This window comes from Leopardus geoffroyi, chromosome C2 (genome assembly GCF_018350155.1).
Source record: "Leopardus geoffroyi isolate Oge1 chromosome C2, O.geoffroyi_Oge1_pat1.0, whole genome shotgun sequence".
Lineage (NCBI taxonomy): Eukaryota > Metazoa > Chordata > Mammalia > Carnivora > Felidae > Leopardus > Leopardus geoffroyi.
In genome coordinates, this window is record NC_059333.1 from 139516135 (window position 1) to 139541087 (window position 24953).

Genomic DNA, 24953 nt, shown 5'->3' on the forward strand with positions numbered 1-24953 from the left:
GTACTTAGTTGAATATGGTAGAATCTTTGCATCTCAGACTTCCTCCCACATCATTAAGAGCTTACATCAACTGTCCTATCCCAAATTGTATTTATTCTTTTTTCCCCAGCCCTTGATACTCTGCTTCCACAGACATCTTAGAGAGGAAATCAAGAATAATTTACACATTTTTATTTATTGCCTTTTTTTAGGGTTTTCGTAATAACCACTTTTGACAAAATTCCAAGGTATTTTAAAGGAATTCATATTTTGTCTATTTCATGATGGGCATAGGTCTGTTAAATGAGCACTAAAATCCTGGGCATTAGCTAAAATCAAATGACAAACAGCAGCTCACACTTCTTTTACTATACTGACCTACCTGCAAGCCTTATCCCTTCCTTATCTATACAGCCATTCTTGGGAAGGGCAGCGACTTGATGGGTCTTCCATCAAGTGTTAGCCTACGGAGGAGGCTTCACCAATCAAATGAAGCAATGCCATCTGCCTAGTCTTTATTTCACATGGCTAAATATTGCTAAATTCCAAGTGTGAAAATTATAAAGCAAAGAAATAATTAGCAAATCATCTGTATCTCTGTTTTACTTTAATATATAAGCCTTGATGCATAATAGTTCAAAGAAAGCAACTGTGACTATTTCAATGTTATGCCAAAAAAGGTATTTGATAAAACTCAGCTTCCATTTCTCAATGTCCTCAATTATTTTTTAATGGATACATGTTTACTTCTATAATAGGATTGTGTAAAATACAGCTTTCAAATTTCTCAAAATTAAGAAATAATGTATGATTAATTGTGAATGCCTAGAAACTGAAATCAGGAACAAGATAAAGATGCTCATCATCCCCACTGGCATTTTCTGTCATGCTAGCCAACATACTTAGATAGGAAATTAAAAAATAAGAATATAAATATTAAAACAAAGAAATAAAATTTTAATTTATGAATGATATGATTGTTTATTTGGAAAACCCAAGATTATCTATTTTAAAATAATTAAAACAGTAAGGTGTATCTTTAAAAAAAATTGTTGGGGCGCCTGGGTGGCTTGGTCGGTTAAGCATCCGACTTCGGCTCAGGTCATGATCTCACGGTCTGTGAGTTTGAGCCCCGCGTCAGGCTCTGTGCTGACAGCTCAGAGCCTGGAGCCTGTTTCAGATTCTGTGTCTCCCTCTCTCTCTGCCCCTCCCCTGTTCATGCTCTGTCTCTCTCTGTCTCAAAAATAAATAAATGTTAAAAAAAATTTAAAAAAAATTGTTTACAAAATTAGTATGCAAGATCAATACCTTTCACAGACATCTTCCTATAGTTCTGCATAATGTGCTTCTAAAAAACACTACCAATGTAAAACAATGAATCTACACTAGAGTAGAGAAACGTGGAACATAAGAATCTTTATGAACCTATTAAGTAAGTAGAGGTGTTTCATTAGTAAGTTAGGTAATAAGTAAGGCAATTAAATAAAACCCTTAGGGGTGCCTGGATGGCTCAGTCAGTTAAAGTTCGGACTTGGACTCAGCACAAGACCTACCAGATTGTAAGTTAGAGCCCAATCAGGCTCCACCCATGCGGACAGTGCACTGCTTCCTTGGTATTCTCTCTCCCTTTCTTTCTCTACCCCCTCACCCCCAACTTGCGCACTCACACACATGTGCTCTGCTCTATCAAAATTAATAAAGTTTTAAAAAAAATGAAGCGCTTACATGCATTTTCACAGTTACCCCTAGAAACTACCTCTGGATCCTGAGTTATTTTTCTCACTACCTCTGGATCCTGAGGAAATCTTGGCTCCTGTATGGTTTCATCAGTGTCAAAGTTCATTAGTTCCTTTTGTACATCAATTTCTCTCATCATTGTGTCATTATCTCAAGTGAGGGCTCTCTTTCCAAAGGGATTCAGAAGCTTCTTTGTTTGGTAAAACCTTCACCAAAACTTCACCTAGTACTAGTTAGAAATGAATATAATAATGGCTTTACTGAGCCCAGAGCCATAAGATAATTATAAAACCTCCAGTTACAACCCACCTTTTAAACACCATCTTTAATATCATTTTTCCAACATTTCATTTATGTGTTTTAATTTTGGATACTTCCTTCACAACTGAATGCAACTGCATACGGACAATGAATACTCATTTGAAGCTTGTTTGAGATTTTGGGCACAACTGAGTATTTCCACTTTTGCCTTGATTATAACTAATTTTAGGAGACCTGTGCTTCTTATCTTAAGTATTAGCTTTTTTATTTTTCATTTTTTCCATTCATTTTTACATAAAATTTATTATAAAAAATAATATTCAAATATAGACACCAAAGTATCCAAACCACCAAAACTCAACTAGTAACTGTTAGTACACAGGTCACCATAAATAATAGCTTAAATTATGTGTTCATTAGTTGAGAGATGAAAGCCCAAATTCAGCAAATGAAAAAGTAGTTTGTAGGTATTACATCTTCTAATGTACAAATACACATGTTGCATGAGACACAAAATTACAAGAATGACTATAGAGACAAAAATAAATAGAAAGGTTCATTTTTAAAAATTTCACAATAGCAATTTAAAATTTAAGGTAATAATTTAAGAATAAATTTGTTCTAGGTATCTACTGCTATGTAATAAGTCACCCTGAAACTTGGTGGCCTACAAAAAGAACCATTATTTTACTATGTTTCATGATGTCTTAGGGTCTGGCATTCAAAAAGATCCCAAATGGAAGGTTTTAATCAGGATATCGCTTGAGTCTGCAGTCAGATAGTGACTGGAGCTGACATATGAGGGCATGGAAGCAGCTGAGGGTTGATACCTTTTTGTTAGAGTCTGGGGGCTTCTACAGTCAGTTTCTCCATATGCTACTTTGGAGTCTCACAAAATGGCAGCCTCAAAGCAGCTGAAGGCCTTACGAGTGAGTGTTCCAGCTTAAAAAAAAAAAAGGAAGGGAAAAAAAGGTGCATCACAGCCTAGTCTTTCATGGAAAGGAAAAGCCTCTTATGGATTATCCTTAGAAGTCACCAAGCATGGTTGCCACTGCATTCTGTTGGTTACAAGTAAGCCACAAACCCACCCAAACTGGACTCTACCTCTTGATGGGGAAACAGCCAGATTTACAAAAGTATATGGTATAATATATAATATTGCAACCATCTTTGGAAAAACAGTCAACCACAAAATATAATAGGAGTTATGCAGAGCCAACATAGAAAAAACTACATAGCCTTAACAAAATTAATTAAATGGGGATTTGTAAGTGTATGAAGAGATGTTCTACATGATATGTCATTAAGGAGTTGTAAATTAAAACTACAATGTGGCATCACTACACACACCTACTAGAATGGCCAAATCCAGAACACTAACACCACCAAATGATGGTGAAGACATGAAGCGAAGGGACCTCTCATTCACTGCTCATGAGAACGCAAGATGGTACAGCCACTCTGGAAGATAGCTTGGCAGTTTCTTACAAAATTAAACATATTCTAACCACATCATCCAGTAATCATTCTCCTTAGTAAATACCAAGGAAATACTCAAATAAGTTGAAAAAAATGTGTCCACACAAGAACGTGCAAACATATTTATAGAAGCTTTATTTGTAATTGCCATAAACTTGGAAGCAATAGAGATGTCCTTCAGAAGTGAATGGATAGATAAACTGTAGTATATGCAGACAATGGAAAATAATTCCACACTAAAAAGGAATGAACTATACATCCATGAAAAGTCATGGAGGAAACTGAAATACCTATTATTAAATGAAAGAAAGCTATTTGAAGAGGCTACATACCATATGACTCCAAATACATAAATTCTGGGAAAGGCCAAACTACAGAGACAGCAAAAGTGTAAGTGGTTGCCAGGACCTGGAGGGAAGGAGGGAGTAATAGAAGAGCACAGAAGATTTCTTAGGAAGTAAAACTATTCCGTATGATAATTTAATGGTGTGTAGAGGTCATTATAGATTTGTTAAGACCTACAGAATAAAAACACCAAGAGTAAACTCTAATGTATAGTGAACTTTGGGTGATAATGATGTATCACTATAGGTTCATCATTCATAAAAAATGTAGTATTTTTTTTTAATTTTTTTTTCAACCTTTATTTATTTTTGGGACAGAAAGAGACAGAGCATGAACGGGGGAGGGGCAGAGAGAGAGGGAGACACAGAATCGGAAACAGGCTCCAGGCTCTGAGCCATCAGCCCAGAGCCCGACGCGGGGCTCGAACTCACGGACCGTGAGATCGTGACCTGGCTGAAGTCGGACGCTTAACCGACTGCGCCACCCAGGCGCCCCAAAAATGTAGTATTTTTATGTAGATAGTGTGGGAAGCTGTACCTTCTGCTCGGTTTTACTGTAAACCTAGAACTACTTTGAAAAAAAATGAAACCTTTTTTTTTTAAAAAGGAGATAAGAATTAGGTTAATAGAGGTTCTTGGGTGGTAAGACTTGATATCATAACGATGCCATTGCTCTCAACATAAATGAGTTTAGCACAATCTCAGTCTAAATTCCAATGGGATTTTATTTTGAAACTTGAAAAAAATGTATTTAAGCTGATCTTCAAGACTAAACTATTAACCTGAGGACATAATTAAAGAGTCAAAGGCCAAAGGAAAATACTAACTTCCTAAGAGTGCTGTGTGCATTAAAGGAATGCCAGAGGCAGACAGTCAGAAAGTCCTGGACTATAACAAGCACTCAATCCATATTAGCTATTCTTGCCATTATTAGATGTAAATATAATAATATTACTCTTGGTGCAGTTCTCAAGGTAGAAAAAGAATAAAAACGGTCTGAAGTGAAGTATCTATGATGAATGTATTATAGCAGTAAAGGAAAGGAAAGTAGGGTGCCTGGGTGGCTCAGTCGATTGAGTGTCTGACTTTGGCTCAGGTCATGATCTCACGGTTCGTGGGTTCAACCGCCACATCAGGCTCTGTGCTGACAGCTCAGAGCCTGAAGCCTACTTTGGATTCTGTGTCTCCCTCTCTCTCTGCCCCTCCCCCACTCATGTTCTGTCTCTCTTTCTCAAAATAATAAATTTAAAAAAAAACATTAAAAAATTAGAAAAAAAAAAAAGGAAAGAAAAGAAATGGTTTGGTAATGAGAAGGGTAGTGAAATCCGGAGGGACCGTTTTAAGATACAAGAAACAAGAACATATTAGTGTGTTGTGTCTATCAATGTATGGAGGGGGGGGGGGGAAATGATGGTACATGAGGGTCAAAAGTTTAATTTCAGGAGCCCTTTCCTTGAGTGGATAATAAATAATAAGAACATCATGTGCAAGGGGAGGATTGGTGCTGCACCAGCAGTTTATCCCTACTCTCAGGAGAGGGGGCAGCGTTATGGGCACAGACACTAGTCAGAAACCAGAGGTATACCGTCAAATCTAGTAGATTATGATCTGTGGGAGGAGGACCCAGCAAACTGCATTCTAACAAGCTCCCTAGATGATCCTTATTCTCAACAGAATTTCAAAACTACTCCTCTGTACAGCACATGCATTTGACATATGGGGAAACTGAGGCCCAAAAGAACCAAAATAATTGCCCAGTGTCAAACAACTGATCTGTAGCATTATCAGGACTAGCATTCAGCCCTAATAAAAGGTGAGCCTATAAAGTAAAAGCAAGTTTTACATAGATTAATTAAAGGTTGTTCCATAACCACTTAGTCATTTAGGCTTAGTAAGAACAATCTAAATCACATTTTTACTATGAAATATGATACCAAGTTAATGATATTAAAATCTAAACCGAAGAAGAGTTACCTGGCTTGGAAACTCTCTCAAACTCTAGAAACATGAATGTGCACAGTGCCCTGTATCACATACAATTAATTCGTTTAAGATTTCTATTTAGTATGACCCACCTTTCTGTTAAAAAAAAAAAATCTGCTATGCCAGTTATTAAACCCTGCTGATTGGTTTAGAATACAATTTGGATACAATTTGATAATTATTTACTCAAACACTTTTCCTGAAATGTAGATTAAATTAATGACTTTCATTGTCTTACCAGTTCCACATTAAGTTCACTCAGAAGAATTACCGCTTCAAACACTCTTGTACTGTTGGTGGGAATGCAAACTGGTGCAGCCACTCTGCCAACTAGTATGGAGGTCCCTCAGAAAGTTAAATATAGAAATACCCTACAATACAGCAATTACATTACTAGGCATTTACCCAGAAGATACAAAAATACACATTCAAAGGGGCACATATACCCTGATATTTATAGCAACATTGTCAACAATAGCCAACTATGGAAAGAGCTCACGTGTCCATTGACTGAAGAATGGATAAAGAAGTTGTGGTATATATAATAGAATATTCCTCAGCCATCAAAAGGAATGAAATCTTGTCATTTGCAACAATGTGGATGGAGCTATAATTTATTATGAGAAAGACAAATATTATGAGAGAAAGACAAATACCGTATGATTTCACTCATATGCGGACTGTAAGAAACAAGACAGATAAACATATGGGAAGGGGAAAAATAAGAGAGAGAGAGAGGAAAACAAACTTAAGAGACTTTTTTTTTTAATTTACAACAAAGTTAAGATACTCTTTATGATAGATAACAAACAGAGTTGATGGAGGGAGGTAGGCGAGGGATGGACTAAATGGGTGATGGGTATGAAGGAGGGCACTTATTGTGATGAGCACTGGGTGTTACATGTAAGTGATGAATCACTAAATTCTACTCCCAACAACAGCATTACTCTATATGTTAACTAACAAAATTTAAATAAAAATTTGAAGAAAAAAAATTACCTTTTCAGCATGGATTAAATACATTCATGCTGAGCAACACAATTTTAATGAAGAATTTTCTTAAGTGTGGAATATAAAGTTTCCTCATAATAATATGCCTCTAGTTAAAAATTTGGAATATACTCTGATGCTCCACCGCCTTCTCAAAAAAAAAAATCATAGAAAAAGGTAAACAATGTTGGTGTTGAGAGAAGAGTAGACACATAATTTAAAGCACAAATAACTGAAAACTTTTAGTAAAAGATATCTAGCAACCAAGCTATGCATTTACTGGGCTGAAAAGTCAGTCTCTAGATATAAGAGTTGATTTCCGTGTGTGTGTGTGTGTGTGTGTGTGTGTGTGTGTGTGTGTTTTACTGATAAGACAGCCAAAAGCTATATAATGGAGAGGCTACCTCCACTATCAAAAAAAAAAAAAAAAAGAAAAAAAAAAGCATAAACCACACAACTGTTCTATCATCAATCACTAATGTAATTCACATCTCACACCAAGCTGTCAGTATATAATGATCCTTTAAAAAAAATTATTTGTTGGTTTCAACTCTATTATATGAAAAACTCCATTACAGAGCCCTAAGTTATGCAAACTCATTTTATCCCTTTGGTGACTAAAAGTGCATTTAAAGTAATTATTTATGGTTTTGTTTTCAAATCTTCCAGAAGGATTACCTGGGTTTGTGACATTGTAACCCCTGCTTTAAAGCAAAGCAAAGGCAACACTCACAGCATCCATCCTTCCTGGAATGAGGGTGGGGAAGAGTGAGCAAATTGGAATCATACAAGAAGACTTGAGAGAAAGGGACAGGGTGAGGCAGATACCAAACCAATACAAAATATCTAGGATCACACTGTTATAGAAAGACCACAAAAGCCACCTACTAGAGGCTAAGGGTATGTCTGAGACATCACAGTTCCTGAGCCTCATCCACAATCTTCTTAACAGTGTGTGCCTCAGGCACAGGTCCAGATACTAGAATCCTGCCCACGAAACTCTACACCCTATGAAGGCAAGGATCACATTTGGTTTTGTTCACCACCGTAGCCTTAGCATTTATCATAGTGCCAGATTCACTGTAGTTACTCAATAAACTTGTGTCAAACCAGCAAATGAATACGGAAATGAATAAATGACTAAATAGGGACCATTTCCCTGGATGGCAACTGGTCAACCAACTAGTTTTTTTTTCTCTGTCTTGAAGAATTTAAATGTGTGCTCTAAGGAAAGTCACAAAGACCATAGCAAGAAGTAAATAGAAGTCATGATTGAAGGAAAAGCAATGTAGTTAAGTCAAATTGGTCAATAGTGTAGGAAAAAAAACAGAATCCAAGAAACAGAAAAAAAAAAGCCAGCAGGATAAGTCATGAACAAGCAGAATGTAGCCAGTAGCATAAAGAAAGCTAAAACAGAGATGTCTAGCATTGCACTTTTGTCCCCAAAGTCCTTGTCAAAGTATTAAAGAATTGCTCTCAGCAGTAAAGGAATGGTTTTGTTCAGAAGGCTATGCAAATCTCATCCCTAGGGGAATCACAGAGCCTAAGAATAACATGAGGATACCAAGGGTTTAAGGTAGTCCTAATTCTATGGTGTAACCAGCCCACGGGATCTGGATGCATCTTATCTTCAGCTGAGGCCTTGCTTAGGTCCTTCCCTCACTTCCTTTCTGCAGAGAATACTCCTTCAAAACTCACCTTCTCAGAATCCCCACTTCAGTTTCTGCTTCTAGGGGAACCTACCAAGTGCCAGACCCAGTGCTGGGCATGTGAACAAACAGTGAACAACAGGGGCCCAGTGATTGACCCTGGAACGTTCAGATTTGGTAGGAGATAGGAGATAGATAATTCAACAAAAACTTAACAATAAAAAGTAATTAATTATAATTTCCACTATTTCAATCAAGAAAAATGACACCATCAGTGAGAGGTAGCATCTGGAACTCTACAAAATTCAGTGAGCTACAAGATTCCAGATGGGTGATTAAATGTCAGACAGTCACCATTAGAGAAGTTAGATAATGATGACTGAGGAACAAACAAGTAGGTTTTGTTCTTTACGTATCATTCATTGCACATAACCCCAGGCTCGGACAACTGAGGGTGTCCTTTTCCTGCATAATATAAACTTTCTTCCTTTTTTGATAATCTAAATATAATTTAAATGAGAAGCTCAGAAAATTTCTGTCCAAACTATTTTATACCTGTGGGAATAGCATAAATGCATGGGAAGAGACAGCATGTGTATTTTTACTTCTTACTATTGTCTTTGTGACTTTCCTCAGAGCACACATTTAAATTATTCAAGACAGAGAAAAAAACTAGTTGGTTGACCAGTTGCCATCCAGGGAAATGGTCCCTGTTTATTCATTTATTCATTTGCTGGCTTGACACAAGTTTATTGAGGAAGTACAGTGAATCAGGCACTATGAGAAGTCCTAAGGCCACATGGTTCCTTATCTTCTACAGTTTCAGCAATCCTCATAAACTTCCACACTCATAAGACAGTTTCAGGAAGTAAGAGCATCTCTGTGAAACCAAAATGCAAAGGATGCCAAGTTGTAATAGGGTCCTGAGGAAGCCAGAGTTCCCTAGCTAACTGGGTTAACAGCTGCTATGATTACATAGAAGCATTTCCCTATTACCTACAAATCCTTTATAACTGGGTGAGATAAAGCAGCTTAGCTGCCCTTCCAAAACCAGACATCGCTTAGATATATATGATCCCAAGAGTTTAATTTCACAGGAGAAAACGAAGTCCAGATCTGTGTGACCATGGCTGTAGTGAAAGGGATGCAGTGAGATTGATTTCATGTGTCCTCAAACAGCACCTCAAGCAGCTTCTCCAGGCTGCATTAAAAAAATTATTTTTAATGTTTGTTTATTTTTCAGAGTAGGGAAGGGGCAGAGAGAGGGAGACACAGAATCTGAAGCAAGCTCCAGGCTCTGAGCTGTCAGCACAGACCTTTAGATGGGGCTTGAATTCAGGAGCCACGAGATCATGACCTGAGTGCAAGTCAGACACTTAACTGACTGAGCCACCCAAGTGCCCTTCCAGGCTGCATTTTTTAGGAGACAGTTTCCTGTCTACATTTCTGAGACTTCCTACTCTGAAAATGTTCTGCATGTGGAAAATCTTCCCAAAGGAGTTCACCATTACTGATTTCCTTTCACAGGAAAATTTCTCAGAAACAGTATTGGAATGATGCCCAAGAGGGAGATTTTAAGCTACTGCTAGTATTTATCAAGGCAGATCACTCTCAGAGAAGAAATTGTAAAAGCTTTTAAAACACAAAGGTAGTGCTGCTTTCGTCTGGTTCTTCCTTCAAACTAATACTGCTGGCCTTCGTTTTTCTTCATGGGAGCCAGTTTCAACTGAGTATAAGCTGTACTTTCTAAAAGAACTATGAGATGAAAAAAAGTGGTCTGGACGGTGATGATACTGGGTAATAGAGCATCATGGGCTCTAGAAGTGCAACAGGCCTGGGGCCAAGTCCCAATTTTCCCACTCAATAGCTGGGTGAACCTGAGCAAGTTGCTTAATTTCTCTGCCTCAGTTTCTTCATTTGTACAACAGGGATAATAGGACCCATTCATAAGGTGGTGAGGATGATTAAATGTCACCTTGAAGGCACAGAACTTCGCACACTGCTCACCACAGAACAGGTGCTCAACACCCCCCCTTAGTTCACATTAGTTAACAAACATTTGAGTATTTACTATATGTCAAGCATTATACTATTCCTGCATTTGTGAAGTCAACTTGCTAGTACAAAGTTACATATAGATGACGATGGTGATAGTGATCATGATGGGGTGGTAAGGGAGAGGATGGTGATCAAACAGCACAAGTAGGAAAACACAAGATGTCCCTGAATAACCCCAGTGATTTGTTCTTCAAAGTTTCACCTCAAATACTCTTAAAAACCTGGCAGTGTTATAACTGAGATTTAACCAACTCACTCTTTGGGATGATATTGAGCTGAATTTTATCCCCCGTTCTACAGCCACAGAGGGCCTGCTAAGCTAATTAATGCTATAAACTAGATGGGAGGGGAATTTTGCCTGCATCAGAGAACAGTTATATCTAAGCACTTTCGCCTATAATTTTCAAACAAGCATTGTAATTGCAAAGTAAGCAGAAGCCAGCATTGTTGAGCCCAGCTTTGTACTCATTACCACTTGCCATTATTTTCTCATTAACGCTGGTCCTGGAGCTGGCAAAAGCCCACTCAGCCTCATCCTAGCTACTGTGCTCCTATGCAATGGAGCAAAATGCCATAAAGGATTATATACTACACGAATTCAGAACTTGGGGATAATGTGATAGCTATGACCACTACCTCCAGAGTCCACCCACAGGAGTTCAAGTCCAGCTTGAGTCCATCTTGTCCTCTACAACCTCAGTCAGCTTAATTCACTTCCTGGGATTCCTCCCCTCTCAATGTGGATAATGACAGTCAGTACCCAACTAGTAGAGTACAATTAGGTTTAAAGAGATAATCTGGGGGGCGCCTGGGTGGCTCAGTCGGTTAAGCGTCCGACTTCAGCTCAGGTCACGATCTCGCGGTCCGTGAGTTCGGGCCCCGTGTCAGGCTCTGGGCTGATGGCTCAGAGCCTGGAGCCTGTTTCCGATTCTGTGTCTCCCTCTCTCTCTGCCCCTCCCCCGTTCATGCTCTGTCTCTGTCTCAAAAATAAATAAACGTTAAAAAAATTTAAAAAAAGAAAAAAAAGATAATCTGGGATGCCTGGGTGGCTTCGTCAGTTGAGCCTCCAACTCTTCATTTCAGCTCAGGTCAAGATCCCAGTGTCATGGGATCAAAACCCGTGCTATGCCTGCACTGGGCATGGAGCTTGCTTACGATTCTCTCTCTGTCTCTGTCTCTCTCTCTCCCTCCCTCTGCCCCACTGCCCCCCCTCCCCCACCACTCACACTGTCTCTGTCAAAAATAAAATTAAAAAAAATTCTTTTTAATTTAAAAAATAAAGATACTCTATGAAAGTCATTTAGTGCAGTGTTGACTCATAGTTGGCACTTAAAAAATTTAGCTGCTACCATTTTTTATCATTGTCATCATTGTTCTAACCTCAGATACCATCAGTGAGATCATAGTGGGTAAGGGAAGTCCCACAGCTTGACAGAAGAACAGGAGCCTCCAGAGTTTCAGAAGGAGAAAAAGCAGTTAACCTTAGCAAGACATATCCATGTGAAATCTCAATTTTAAAAATTCCACTAACATACGCAAAGGCAAGTCTCATCTTTTTCCTATGACTATGAAAAAAAATCCTAGAGGAGGATTATACTGTCATCTTATGTCAGCAACCTATGTTTCAAAACAAATTAATAAAATAACAAAAAGAATTATTAGCATCTAGGTTGCCAAAAGGCCAATTTTTATTTTACTTATTTATTTGGTGAAGAGGCAGGGGAAAAGAGTTGTATTTCTCAAAGCCAGGCTTATTGATCCCTCCTTAAATGCATTATCAAGCTAAGATGTGTAGTCACCAACTGCTTCCTACTAGCTGACTCGGCGAGCAAACCAACACCCCAGGGATTCCATTTCTACCTTAGAAAGTCAACTTTCCAAGTCAAGGTAATGTTGTTACACTTTCATACTGAATTGCTCTTCAAGTAAATCCAAGATATTAGGGTATTAACTTACTAGTGGAAAAAATTGGGTGTATGTTTTCTAAAAGTTTTCAAACTCTCTATGTGTATAGCAAAGCATGTTTCTGAGTTTCAATGTTTTAATCATTCTAGATCAGAAAAATCTTCAAAACATTTTTAGATGGCAAAATTCTGCAACCAAATGTAGATTACTTAATGTATTCATTTCATCTAAGTAGAAAACATTTCCACATTCCTGAACCAAATTTCCAAAGAACCACAGTATAGCTTTTTGTTTTGTATCATCTTCCTTAAAGCCATAGTTCGATTGGGAGAGTTCATTAATTACAAACAGTCAGAATTTTTCCCCCAGGAAAATATTCTATTTGCTCTCCTCCCACTATCTTCTCCCAAGTCAAGTTGCCCTTCTCCTTTGAGCTGCACGTCTAACCCTTGAAAAATGTCATTTCATGTTGCTCTTTCTAAAATGACTTGAGACCTGGGCAATTTCACTTCTATGCTTGACAAATAATCATTCTTGATTGAGAAATAGGAGAAAACCAAAAATGCTTCCAGTAAAATGAATTTAAAATGTGAAGCTGCTGCAATGTGATATACAGCTGTAGAATAACAGCCGTTTCAGGAAAAGCCACCTCAGAGTAAAGCCACGTTAAGTGATTCTTAGCCTTCATTTATCTTCCCTTCCCCCTAGACAGGAGAATGAGAACACTTCAAAAATGCAAGAAATCCAGTCTTTGGGTTTCACAGAAGATAAAAACAAACACCTAATTAACTGGTGGCCTGTTTCTCTTCATGAAATATGTATATCGTATAGTCATGCTTACTGTAAGACTCCTATTAGCCCAAAGAAAGACTTCAGAGACCCCATGACCAGCTAAGCAATTAGGAGGGCAAGATCAAGACAATTAACATGAGGAACTTCACACAAATAGGAAGAAACCCTTAAAAAACAAACAAACAACAACAACAACAAAAACAAACCCAAAAACTCCTCCACCCACACTTAAAAAATAGAAAAAAAAATTTCACCAACATCTATACATTTTTTTAAAAAAGAATCTAGTTTTCTGAATGAGCAATAAGAATTCTATAAATACTCAGGGCGTCTGGGTGGCTCAGTTGCCTAAGTGTCCGACTTCGGCTCAGGTCGTGAGATCACGAGTTTGAGCCCTGCGTTGGGCTCTGTGCTGACAGCTCAGAGCCTAGAGATTGCTTCAGAGTCTGTGTCTCCCTCTCTCTCTGTCCCTCCCCCCGCTCACACTCTGTTTCTCTCTCTCAAAAATAAACATTTAAAAAAAAGAATTTTATCAATAATCAAAATAATAATGTGTAATGCATTCAAATAATACAGAAAGGAGAGGCATTGCTCTAATATCTATGAATATAGTAAGAGAGCTTTATATTTTTAATGGCACATGTCATGTTTTTATGAAATGCCCTTAGTTTGTCAGAATCATAGTGTGTGTGTTCCCAGACTCCACACTAAATCCATTTCAGAATCCTCAGATAGCTGACAAAAAAATCCGTATCTTTAAAAGGTCTTTGGATGATTCCAACATATCATCAGGCTTGAGGACATCCAGTTTAAAGGATATAACTAAAGACTGAATGTTTCATATTGTCAAATTCTGAGATCTAGAAATACTGGCTTGCCCCACAGTGGGACCAGCTAATATGTCACAGTTTTGGCCAGAAAAATCTCTTTGTCGTATACACTTATACCACATTCATAGAGCATGGGTAACCCTAAATAGGCCTACTTTTCCAGGAAGAAAATATTGACATTTTGCTACCAGTTTCACTGCAATTTACCGGTACTGAGCTACACTACGGTCATTCCAACAGGGTTTCCTGAAGCTTGCAACAGCACAGTAACACATCAATGTAAATACAGCTCGAGAATAAAAACTACATTCTGTGGTAAAAGAGGAGTGGTGGCAGCAGATGAGACACAGATTTCAAGGTCACAAGAAGTGGGTCAAATACCTTCTGCTCCCAACAAGTGGGGAGAGGGGAGAAAACTAAAACTAGCGTTTATCATTGTTTACTATGTGCCAAACTCTCATCATAGGACATCATGTACTGTTTATTCTAGCTCAGTACTATTAATGCCACTACCTTTTTCAGATTATGAAGACAAAAGAAAACATGTCCATGAAAGGTATGGGAAAGGTGCTGTACAAATACCCAATAGTAATAAGCACTTAGCTCACTCTGCACACAACCAGCTCTCAAGACAAACTCTGGTTCTGCTATTCCCCCCTGGAACAGCCAACTGTGCTCTTCCCAAAGGCACTTTCTATATCCACAGACATGATCCAAGAATTTAGATTTTTAGTTGCAACATTCAGACAATCTCTTGTATTCCTAGGAGACCACTTCTGGAGGCGAAGTTGGAAAGAAAAGAGATCTTCCAAAAGAAAAGAACCTACCTAAATACCTTGGAGAACACTGAAAAGAAAACTGGAGAAGCATTCCATTCCTGGTTGATTAGAATGACTTTCCATCCAAACTGTCAATGGGAAGTGGAAAGTAGAGAAAATTTTCAGAGTAACTAGATCCAAAAAAAGATCTTTCATTTTATTTCTGGTGTAACTCAAATGATCCCAAAATATATGCTTTCCACTTTTTAAAATCTATGTAGATTTTCAGTAACTTTTTCTGAATTATGTTAGTTTGTATTTTTTTTACTTCATTAGGCACATATCCTAGACTAAATACCTGAGATTTGAAGAGCAGAAAAAAATCAATGGCCTCAAAGATTCCATACCTAAGAAATGTTCATATTGGAGAAAAGCAATATTCAGATGTCTGTACTCACCTCTGTCAGCACATCTAAATGGTTCCCTAACATAATAAGTAATGTACTTTAATGAAATTTAAAGAAAAAAATAGTTCCATTAATATTTCCTGAATTAAATGTAAGCACAGATGTCAGTTGGAGACTTAGCACATTCTTATTTCAGAAGCAGTAAAGATGTAAGGTGAAAAGTAAAGGAAATATATAGCCCCAGCTGTGGACACAACATGTTGAATGGCCCTATGAGAATTTCATAACCTCCTTGCACCTCAGTCATGGCTTAGTATTAAAGGACAATGACATAGCATTACAGTTGTTGGAAGCACCTGTGTGAGAACAAATATAAGCCCATATTTCCCAGAATATTATTTCTATTTTGAGATTCAAAAGGCTTCTGGTTTGTTCTGTTGACATTTGGTTCTAAGAGATTTAGAATAGAAAAAGGCAAAGTGCAACACTTTCACACTGGTACATCAATAGAAGCATCTTTTAGAGCAATGTTGTCCAGTAAAGACACTCACAAGTCACATAGATTACTTTAAATTTACTAGCAGCAACATTAAAAAAATGAAAAGAAACAAGTAAAATTAGTCTTAATAATATACTATGTTAAATCCCATGCATCCAAAACATTATTTCAACATATAACCAATATAAATATAATTATTAATGAGACATTTTTTTGAGATGGGGAGAAGCAGGGAAGGGGCACAGGGAGAGGGAGAGAATCTTAAGTAGGCTCCACGCCCCAGTACAGAGCCCAACACGGGGCTCAATCTCATGACCATGATATCATGACGTGAGCCACAACAACGGAGTCACACAGGCAACCCCTATTTGGCATTTTTTATACTAAGTCATTGAAATCCAGTAGACATCTCAATATGCACTAGCCACATTTCCAATGCTCAATAATGCATGTGGCTATTGGCTATGTAATGAAAAGCACAGGTACAGAACATTTCCATCACCTCAGAAAGTTCTATTGGACAGTGTTCATTTAGGGTATTAGGAACTTAGAAATGGGGAATTAATTGCACCTTGCTTGATAAGTTTGGTCTGGGGAGCAGCGGCCAACTCTCAGGTATCCCTAGTTCTTCCTTATATGCCCAGTCTCCGGGGCTAATGATTCCATCAATTTAGAGAAGCTCAAACTTTCCTATCTACAACGTGCACATCAAAGAAATAAATTAAGGGTTTTGAAACTGATGATCCCCAAGATAGGTCCCTTTCAGCTCTCACACCACCTAAGGCAACTGCTATAGCAGTCTGTATGAATAACATTAACTGACCTTAAAAGAGTTTGTTTCAAAAGGAACATGCACACAAATATTTTGTGTTTCAATGTTACTTACACTGTCCCTTAAGAGAGGCACAGAAACTCTTGGTTTGAACTTGGCTCTTCCTTTTCCTTCCTGTTTATCAGTGTTTTCCCCAGAAGGGACAGGCACAGAGCCCAGGAGACTTTCTCTCCTGGATATCATCCAAGACTTATCTTGCAGCACACTGCTCTCACTCAGAAGTTCAAGGGCAAACCCAGCAGCCTCTTTCTTCCCCCTCCTGAAGTGAAGTTGCCAAAACAATAACTCCTTCCCAAAATGATTATCTTAAGAAGAAAATATGTGGTTAAACCATTTAATTAAGTCACGAATTTATTGGAGCCCCGCCACTGTGGATATCTAAATTTGGTAAGTTCCAATGTACATATTCAGCAAGAAACAGGAACCCTTACATAAAGGGTGCCAGCTATCCTTCTGCTATTCCACTGTGAGCATATGTGCCTCAGAGAGAACAACTGGTTCCATTTTCCTCCACCATTGAGTTTCTCTTTGCCATGAGTATCATCTAAACTTTATTATCACTGAAGCATAGTTGTCACACATTTATTACATTAGTTTCAGGTGTATAATCTTTTAATTAAAATATTTTGTGTGCACACGGTCCCTAAACTCAGCTGTGCATTTGATTGCCTGGTTAAGGAATTTATCAAGGATATTTCGACTCTGCACTATTTTTGCCCAAAGACTTGATTTGATTGTACATCCTACCCCCTGAGTGAGGTACACCAGTATGTACCAAGTTTTATATGGCAGGTTTACCCGAGATTTCCTCTTAAAGTTGACACTGGTAGCGTAGACAAAAGCATGTATACACAAACAACTAAAATTTTGGAGAAAGCTATAATAACTGTTAGTTAAAATCAAATATGAAAACCCAAAGAGTCAGTAACATTTCTCTCAGTTAAAGTAATACTTTTTAGAGGAGTTGGCATCGGAGACAGGTCTTCAAGGAGAAGAAGGATTTCAAACAGGGATAGGGTGGAGCAAATTAAGACCCAGCAGGAAATTACATAAATTAATGTATGAAACTGAGAAATTAGAGTAATGAAAAAATAGGCAGTATTTCAGTTGGGCCAACATGCAGGAAGCATCAAAAAAATGAGGAAATATGTATGGAGATGAGGCTTGGACCCAAGGTTAGTTGTAATCAAAAAAAGTCTGTGCTTATAAGCCCCAATGTGCCTAATAGTTCAAACATATGGTGGTGTTCTCTCCTCCATATTTTTATTCAAGGACCCAGGCTCCTTACGTCATGTGGCTCATCATGTGGCAGGAGTAAATGAATAGACACAAGCTGGCTTTCTCCTTCAGTGAGCTAAGAATGGCTGTTACATTTTTAAAGGGTCATAAAAACATAAAAATAAAAGGTTTGTACTGACAGAGACCATCCCACAAAGCCTAAAACATTTACTATCTGGCCCTTTCCAGAAAAAAGGTTGGCAACTCCTACCTTAGGGTCTCACTGTCTTTCGTAGGCAGCAATCACAAGGAGAAAAATTCAGTGGAGGGGCCTCAGACCCTTTTTAAAACCCTTGCCAAAATGAAACAACACCACTTTTGCTTCCCTTCTATTGGCTAGAACTTCAGTCACATGGCCACTTCTAATTCGAAAGGCAGCTGGGAAATGTAGCTCAGCTGTGTGTGTTAAGAGGAAACAGGTTTTTGGTGAAAAGCTAACAGTCTCTGACCACCCTGTTAGGGTGTTTAGATTATCTTCAAAAGGCAATGAGAACCCACAAAGGATTCTGAAGAGATAACTGATGTGATAAAATTGTCTAAGAGCATTTCCTTACTGAAGTTGTAATGAGCAGTCACCTGCAGGAAGCAGAATTCACGTATTCTCAAGTCAGTAAGGCACTAACACAGACTTAAGTGCACCTGGCAAATGGCCCAGACCAATTTTTAAAAACTATCCATTCGTCAATTAAACTCATCCACAAGGTAATTAGCATAGTGATTTTCACTCTCCGGAGAGTATAGGCCATAGGGAAAAATCAGGAGTTGTAAGAATTTACAATTACAGTAGATTCTTTATAGAATGCTATGTGAAAAATGTCAACAGCACAGTATAGATGTAAACATAAATTTCCTTCACTAAAGAAGAACAGAACTGATACTAGTAGAAACACAAGGGCCATATGGAGAATTGGCAGTTCAGGCTCTGAGGATCTCTTTGCCATTTGTAAAATAAACACAGGCTTTCAAATCAGAATGACCTGGTTTAATTTCTACTGTGACAACAGCTGTATGTCTTCGGGAAAATCACTTAGTGTCTCTGTACTCAAGTTTCATCATCTGTAAAATGGAGGTAAAAGGGAAAAAAAAAGAACCTTTGCTGCAAACTGCTCTAAGAATTAATAATAATATACAGTAAACAGCTGACTCAGTACCTGGCAGAGAATAAACCCTCAACAGATTTTGACTACTATCATTACTGTTATCATTGTCACGCCCATTTAAGGCCTCTTTTGAACAAAAAATGAAGTCATTTGTATCCTAAAATTTCACATAATTTGCAAAACTATTAAAATATGTGGTTACAACTTGCTATTACATTTCAAATTAATAAACGAAGATGTTCAAAAAGCAATCTCTTTAATTAAAGGGCATCTGATATTCAATTCAAAAACAAGAGCCATTAAACTGGATCCAGTCCATTGTTCATACACTTCTATGGCTTTCTTTACCTTTAAATACTTGTACCTAATGGTTCCTGGATGAGGGTTATAGGTAGAGTCATTTTCCATTATGAGATGCCTGCATTAGTTACAGGAGTCATTATATGGTAGACAGGAAGTAAAAGGCAATGCATATAAAACAAAATTAGGGGCATCTGGGTGGCTCAGTCATTTAAGCATCTGACTCTTGATTCACCTCAGATCAGTCTATGGCCATACCACCCTGAAAGTGCCCGATCTTGTCGGATTCAGCTCAGATCATGATCTCAGGGTTCGTGACACTGAGCTCCACGTTGGGCTCTGCGCTGACAGCAAGAAGCTTGCTTGGGATTCACTCTCTCTCCCTCTCTCTCTGCCCCGCCCCTGCTCACATGCCCGGTTTCCCTCTCAAAATAAATAAATAAACTTAAAAAAAATGAAACCAAATTATTCTGTGTCCATCATCTGAGGACAACTCCACAACAAAATCAATGATCAACGTAAGAAAAAATTATATATCATGGAGACACATGGTAGGCATTCAGTGAAGATTTGTTGGTGTTTAATAAATTAAGGTGGATGCAGCCTGTGGTTTATGAGTAACTCTTCTTAAAGATCTCTGTCATCTGCCTACAAAGTTGAAACAATCCCCACCTTAAGCTGGGTTCCCTCAGAGGCAGGTCTGAGTCAAGAATATAAATGCACATGGTTTATGTTCAGGGCCACCCCTAGAAGATCTGGGAGGGAGGCAGGAAATAAGACAAGGAAAAGAGAGAAGCAAATTCACCAAGTTCTAATGAGTCGGCTACCTCTGAAGGCAACTCAGGCTCAGTGTTTCTGGGAATCTCTGGGGAACAACATAAAACATGCCTCAGGGTTGTCCCATGACAGGAGGAGTGAGGAAACTGGGGGATTTACCATCAACTCCAATTGCCCCAGCTTAAGGGTGACACCTGAGATTAATACCCTGCCACTCTAGCATGGTGCTCCCAGTGGTGCTGAAGAAGTATGAGTGATGCACTAACAATGCCTGCTGAAATACACAAGGAGAATGTATATTAACGTTTAAAGATAAAATCATCCAAGAATTGTTATCATAACTGCTATTTTATCTAAGAGGAACTCTTTTTCTGTCTACTCTAAACCATAACAGAAATTCTGATTTTTCATCATATTCATCGGGGTTTCCAGAGAAACAGAAGTAACAGGACATGTGTATTCATGTGTGTACACAGAGGTAGCGATACAGATACAGATGTAGATTTATTATGAGAAATTGGTTCACGTGATTACTATGGAGACTGACAAGTTCCAAGACCCACAGGGTGAGTCAGCAAAGAGGGCCAATAGTGTAGTTCTAGTCCAAGGCTCAAGTCCCAGGAAGAGCTAATGTTTCAGTTTAAGTCTGAAGGCAAGAAAAAAGCCAGTGTCCTAGTTCAAAGGTTATCAAACAGGAAGAACCCCCTCTTGGAGGAGGGTCAGCTTTTTTGTTCTCTTCAGGTCTTCAGCTGATTGGATGAGGCCCACCCACATTAGGGAGAGCAATCTGCTTTCCTCAGTCTACCAATTTATTTTTTTTTAATTTTTTATTTTTCAACGTTTATTTATTTTTTGGGGGGACAGAGAGAGACAGAGCATGAACGGGGGAGGGGCAGAGAGAGAGGGAGACACAGAATCAGAAACAGGCTCCAGGCTCTGAGCCATCAGCCCAGAGCCTGACGCGGGGCTCGAACTCACAGACCGCGAGACCGTGACCTGGCTGAAGTCGGACGCTTAACCGACTGCGCCACCCAGGCGCCCCCTTTTTTTTTTTTTTCCTCAGTCTACCAATTTAAATGTTAGTCTCTGGGTGCCTGCGTGGCTCAGTCAGTTGAGCATCCAACTCTCTTGATTTTGGCTCAGGTCATGAACCTCTCTCTCTCTCCCTCTGCCCCTCTACTCTGCTTGTGCACTTTCTCTCTCTAAAATGAAAAAAAAAAATAAATAAAAATTTTAAAAATAAATATTAGTCTCACCCAAAACCACCCTCATAGAAACCCAAAATAATGTGTGAGCAAATATCTAGGCATCTCATAGCACAGTCAAGATGACACATAAAATTAACCACCACATTTGTTTAGTGAATTTAGCAGCTAGTGTTTTTATGGATTGAGAACTCAAAATATATAAATTGTTCCATGCGTTCCCAACAGACAAAAATTATACCAGAAAAACCAATTATAGGAGAGAATGTTCAAACTAGTTCCCAGTGATGAAACACATCATGACAATAGCTTTATATTGTTTCTGTCAGTCACATATTCAGAGCCAACTGGTCTTTAGCATTAGGGATCGGTCACAGATCTATAGTCAAGAATGTTCATTTCAAGAATATCTGAATGGACCACAATGGGAAGGAGTGTAAAGGTATACACATTTTTATCTTATTATATGACGCAGACATTGCTGCTTTGTAGATAAACAGATTTCAAAATCAATGACCTAAACAACCTTTGGGTTTCCTAAATACAAGTAAAGAGATACATCCAAATGTAGTAAATGACCAGTGTTTTCATTATTTGTAATCAATAAGATCTTATCTTTCTAAATATTAACTGTTTCACTATAGTTATGCCTGACACCCTCTGCTTGAGTCCCAAAAGGTCAAAAAGATCATGACTCCTCGCTCTCAAGGTCTGTGTTCTTACTAAAAATCAAAACAAGTGACTGGCTATTTCTCAGATCTGGGTATAGATATGTCAGAAATCACAATATCTCATTAAAAATTTTATCAGCTGAATATGATAAATATATAGTAAGTCATTTGTGTGGGTTTTTTTGAATAATAAAAATTAGCACATTTTTGGTATAAATTATATTTTGCCCAAAAGAAGTGATGAGTATTTGACGGGAGAGGGGTGAATTATTATTATTATTATTATTATTATTATTATTATTATTATGTTACTATTACTATTATTATTATTACCTAGATGTAAAGTAAGAAGAAATTAGCCAGGCACTCTACTAGATAGTAAAAATCCATGCCCTCATGAACTTTATATTTGGGGAGCAGGGGAGGGAGATAGAAGCCAATCACTAAAATATAAGAAAGCTAAATCAAGTAAAAGGAACAGGAAGTACAAAGGAGAGGACTTACCGCTTTAAATACAATAGCCAGGTGAAGCTTCTCGGTACACCAAAGATGTATCTGGAGCAAACGCTTTCCAGGCGGAGGGAGCAGCAAATACAAAGCCTGTTGGGGTCAAGAACCAGTAAAGCAGCTCGCTTGAGGATCCGAGTGAACACAAGGGACAGCAACAGGAGGTGGGGTCCAACCAGGGTGGTGTGGAGTGGCCAGTTCACCTAGGGCCTTGTAGTCCATCCTAAGGACCTTGGCTTCACTCCAAGTAAAACAGAGCAAGGATTCAAGCAGAGGAATGACACTACCTGTCTCAGATTTCAACAAGATCACTTCGGTGGCTGCATTGAGAGCAGACTAATGAAGGCAGAGGTGGAACCAGAGAGACCACAAGGGTGGTTAGGGAGGTGATCTAGCTGAGAGAAGACAGGATTTTTTTCCAAGATGGTAGCAGCGGAGTTGGTGAAAATGGTTAGGTTCTAGATATATTTTAAATGTTTACTTATTTACTTTTGAAAGAGAAAGAGAATATGCGTGCATGTGAGTGTAGGAGGGGCAGAGAGAGAAGGAGAGAGAATCCCAAGCAGGCTCTATGCTGTCAGCGCTGAGCCCAACTCAGGCTTGATCTCACAAACCATGAGATCATGACCTGAGCTGAAATCCAGAGTCAGATGCTTAGCCATCTGAGCCACCCAGGCGCCCCTCTAGATATATTTTAGTATATGTGCTGCCGAAGCGAGCACTAGATATATTTTAAAGTTAAAGCCAATATAATTTTCTGGCTGATCCTATGTGGTAAGTGAAACACGTAGATGATGTGTCACAGACCCCTCCAAAATGCCAGGCCTGAGCAGCTGGAAGCATGGAAGTCCCATCTAGTGACATGAAGAAGATGAGGCCTTGGGAAGGAGGAAGTACTCTCTCAGGCAGGAATGCTAGTTGTGAGATGCTTATTAAATGTTCATGTGGAAAATCAGGCAGATAGATGTACAAGTTTGGAGGTATAGGAGAGGTCCATATTGCAGATATGATTTGAGAGTATCATCTTCAGGGGCGCCTGGGTGGCTCAGTCGGTTGAGCGTCCAACTTCAGCTCAGGTCATGATCTCACGGTTTGTGAGTTCGAGCCCCGCGTCAGGCTCTGTGCTGACAGCTTGGAGCCTGGAGCCTGCTTCGGATTCTGTGTCTTCTCTCTCTCTCTCTGTGCCCCTCCCCTGCTCATGCTCTGTCTCTCTCTCTCAAGAATTAATAAACTTAAAAAAAAAAAAAGAGTATCATCTTCGGAGATGGCATTAAAGCTGATTGAAGGCAGCAAAAGAGAGCATTCACAGAGAAAAGAAAAACTATTCAAATAGAAATAAGTTATGGAAAATAGCATATGATTGAAAATGTATAATTTCCCATTATAAATCTTTTTTTAATGATTAGAAAATTAAAAAAAATACAATATACATAAAAGCCAAATGAAATTTAAATCACCCATAATCTCTACCACCCAGAGACAAACACTATCAATATTTGGTACATTTTTATAATTAGGATAATACTACACAACTGTATTGTAACCTGTTTTGTTTTTTCACTTAATAGATTATGAACTTTTCCCAAAGTAAATTACCTATGAATATGCCATTATCTATTTAACCATTTCTTCACATTGCTGGACCTTTAGAGCATTTCCAATTTTTCACTATTATGTATAACCCTGCAACTTTACCTATGCAAGTAAATCTGTGTATGCATCTCTGATATTTCCCTATAACACACTCCCACAAATAGAATTGCTGGGTTGAATGATGTGTACCTTTGCATGATTTTTGATACATGATGCCAAATGGCTCTCAAGAAATACTGAATTAATTCATATTCATAAGAATGTATTTTTTCCCACCCTCTGCACTGAGTAAACAAACACCTTGGTAAATTTGAAAGATAGACTATGACATTTCAATGCTGTTACATTCTTTGTTTCTAGAGAAATAAGTTTCATATTTTTATTGGCTCTTTAAATTTCTTATTTTATGAATTATTTTGCTCCGATAAATTACTTGCTCATATCCTTTGCCTATTTTTCTAATAAGGTGTTTATCTTTTCCTTACTGATTTATAAAAACTTTTTATAAATTAAGTAATATAAGTTCACTTTGTTTTGGTTTTTCTGAGTTCCTTTATGTAAAGTAAATCAGGGTCCCTCCTAGATCCTAATGCAAACACCAGAAACTATATTGTTACATCCCAAATTAGTTCTAAATTCAGAGTCTTCCATTCCATTAAGAGGTCCTACACTATTCCTAAGGTAAGTGCCAGGAGTTCTAAGATAACATTTATCGAAAGGTGATTGTTAGAGGACCCACACGAATAATTCCCAGGAACCCTGCTTAAATATGCAGATTCTTGGGCACCAACATAAACCTACTTAATGAAAATTTTGGTGAAGGAGGGTAAGCTGAGAATTTTCTTCTTTGACACGTTCTCCACATGATAGTTTTTGCACAATAATGTTTGGGAATCACAGCAGATAAAAGGGATAATAGAATTAACTCTCAGAACTTTAAGACCATTAATGTTGGGTTAGGTTTCAATTGTAGCAAGGCCTTATGGCATTGCCTTGCTCTAGACTCACTCACCTTAGGG

The 24953-nt window shown here is 38.2% G+C and overlaps 1 long non-coding RNA gene across 1 annotated transcript; it reads right to left on the reverse strand.

The window, feature by feature from the left end:
• Positions 1–156: 156 nt before the first annotated feature.
• LOC123576194 lies at positions 157–22841 on the reverse strand. Its single transcript, XR_006701215.1, has 3 exons — positions 22831–22841; positions 11636–11645; positions 157–357 (listed from the first exon to the last, which is right to left on the reverse strand). It is a non-coding gene; the product is annotated as an uncharacterized LOC123576194 (long non-coding RNA).
• Positions 22842–24953: the final 2112 nt, after the last annotated feature.